At 38.4% G+C, this 3,138-nt stretch overlaps 1 pseudogene; it reads right to left on the minus strand.

The window, feature by feature from the left end:
- Positions 1–2,285: 2,285 nt before the first annotated feature.
- LOC103264567 lies at positions 2,286–2,743 on the minus strand (annotated as a pseudogene).
- Between the last annotated feature and the right edge of the window lie 395 nt (positions 2,744–3,138).

Here is a 3,138-nt window from a genome sequence, read left to right on the forward strand (position 1 = left end):
GGATCACAGATCCTTGTAAAATAGTTATTTATTTAGTCAAAATGATAATTCGAAGATTTTTAAAGCAAAAGCCTTTACTCTTTGACAGAGGAGACTTACTTCTTAAACAGTGAGAACTAAGAAAGACAGTGTAAGGGCAACTGAACCTGTTTTTCTCCTTTCTCTTTCTCCATATATATATATTAGCTTACTTAAAAGGTAAACAAGGATCTTTTGTTATCTCCTGAAATCATAAGAAAACATTGTTTGAAAGAGCAAATGAAATTTTATCTTTGCTTCTATTTATTAGTAACATTAAAGTAAATTTTAATATAACCTTATAAACAAATCTATATAATTTTAATTATTCTCACCATGAGGTAAGATCTTTATAAATTTATTATAACTTTTGTAATTTTCTTTCTTTTGAGTTGGAGTCTCACTCTGTCACCCAGACTGGAGTGCAGTGCCACCTCCTGGCCACCACAGCCTCAACCTGCGATCCTTAGCCAGAACTACAGGCACACGCTATCACATCCGGCTAATTTTTTATTTATTGTAGAGATGAGATCTCACCAAGTTACCCGAGTGAGTCTCGAACCCACGGCTCAGGCAATCCACTCGCCTTGGCCTCCCAAAGTGCTGGGATTACAGGTTGAGCCACCAAGCCTGGCCTACTTTTGTAATTTTCTATTAGAAGAGATCAATGATCCAAGGAAACCCTGTTATTCTGACATGGGGTTCAGACATTGGTGTTGCATTCATGTGCTGTTGATATTAATATTTAATTTGCACACAACTCTGAATTAATTTCATCTCTCAAAAATTAGCCCTTACAACCTCACATGCCCACTTTTTCCACGATAATTCCTTGGCATAGAGATATTGAATAACTTTAATTTTTGGTCATATGTCTCATAAAGGCAGTTTATTTTGACGGTCACCTTCTTCTGGTTCTGAAGATGAGGCCCTGACTGATGGGATTTAGCAAGATTCACTGTAATATCCCGTTCCAGGAGCCAAAGTCCTGTAGCTTAACAGCACAAAGATTAGTTAATAGTACATTTATTGAAGTTGTGAAGGTCTCAGAGCATTTTGTTTAAACAGAATCACAGAATACTGTGAAAATAATAGTTATTCATTTAACCGAAGTGATAAACTTTAAAAGCAAAACCAAAAGTTACATGAAGGTAAAAACTTTAATCTTTGTAAAGCTCAGTTTTTCTAAGAAATAGAAAGCCTAATACAGCAACATAGGAAGCATTCTAACATTTTCTTTATCTGCACAACAGGTCTGACCACCTGTGGCCTGAAATGTGGACTTACCAGTACAAATCCACCCCTAAGGTCATCAAGGGTGTAAAAATCGTAATCAGCCCATCTTCCAGTTCATGGTTTAACATAATAATTGCTGTAAAAATCTATCAAGTTCTCTGTAAAGGATAAATACTCAAACACATCCCTAAACTTCTAAAAGGTAGGGAGATGGTAATCTCTCAAGAGCAGACACCTACAGTTCACTTTTTAGCATAATAATAGAACTGGAAAGAGAACAAAAAGATACAGGATCTGACAAAAAGTTGGAGGAGAGAGTTACTATCTCAGGCCTTCTCAAAGGGAAAAAAAGGCTGAAATCAGTGAAACAATAAAAGTTGAACTTCTAAAACACAAGTCTAAAAGTCTCCAAAAAGAAACAAGCTATAGAACCAAAATCAAAATCTCTTGCAATATTACCAAGAGCAAATTGATATCCCAAGTGAACCCTATCCCAACATAGGATAACAAAATTCAGAAAGACTATTGCAAACAATTTTCTTTCAATTACAACTGACTTAATCACATATAAAAATGCCCTTCACAAATTCCCCTTCACTAATCCTATTCCTACTTACATAGACCATCTGCAACATGCTTGGACTTTCTGTTCTGCCCCATCCATCCCTCTTTCTTTAATGCCCAGGCATTTTAATTTGGGACAAAAATTTACCATATAAAATTATTTCTCATATAAAATTGTTCTTTTTTCTTTATAACCAAAAATACATCTCTATACCAATAACTTTCTTCACATCTCTTTCTCTCTCCTGCTTACTGGTCCTTTTCTATTTTCTTTTTCCTTTTTTGGAGGGGTGAAACATTTTAATTGGATGGTAGCATATAACACTGTACTGGAAACACTCACAACTTCAAGAGTGTCCCTCCAAATGATAAAGAAGTCCTACAAATAACCAGATTTGCTACAGCCTGATTCTCTGCCCACAGGAAGGAAGGGAAGTGAATGGAAAAGCACTGTGGTCTTCCTCCTGTCATTTGTAGATCCAGTTCTGAGCACAGCTCTTATAATCCACCAGCTCCTCAGGCTGAAACCACAAGCTAATCTCTTCCACACTCCTCACAGAGTTGCAGCCATGATTGTTCCTACCAACTTGGATGCAAAAATCCCCACGGATGGTCCCAAGCCTGGAATTCATATGGTTGGTTTCCCTGAGTATGACTCAGTCTGTCTTCACCACATTCAGCCCCTCCCAGACCATGGCAACCATTGGCCCTGAGTGCATGTATTTCATCAGGCCAGCAAAGTATGAATGGTCGTTCAGGTCAATGTAGTGTTCCCTGAGAGGTCATCAGAAGCCTGCAAGAATTTCAGACCAACTAGCCACAATCCTTTCTGCTCAAAGCACTTGATAATCTCTCCCACTAGACCCCACTGAACACCATCTGGCTTGATGGCAATGAAGGTGTGCTCACAGTTGACCATGGCCCCCTCCAAGCTGCTTGGTCATCAACTCTGGTTATAGCTGCCGGCACCAACTGGAAACATACCCAAGTCCCAAGTGGTTCCCACCACCTGCACCTCTACTTTCTTTCCTAAATAACTTTTTTATGTTGTTGAAGATAAAAACATTTTTGTTTTTATTTTTAGATATCAACACAAAATCTATTGTATTATTAAATTCATTTTGATAAATACATTAAGTTCCTGCCGGAGACCAGCTCCAGCCGGGTTCAGAGTACCCCAAAGGTGAAGACGGTGTCAGCGATTGGGGGGAAGAAGAAAGGGAGAAAGAGAGAGAGAGAAAGAGAGAGAGAGAGAAAGAGAAAGAGACTGGACTCTGGTCTAGTGCAGAAGCGATGTGTGTTATTGGGAATTACAATGGG

Source organism: Carlito syrichta, unplaced genomic scaffold (assembly GCF_000164805.1).
Source record: "Carlito syrichta isolate Samal-C Ts95f unplaced genomic scaffold, Tarsius_syrichta-2.0.1 Scaffold305683, whole genome shotgun sequence".
In the NCBI taxonomy this organism is placed as follows: Eukaryota; Metazoa; Chordata; class Mammalia; order Primates; family Tarsiidae; genus Carlito; species Carlito syrichta.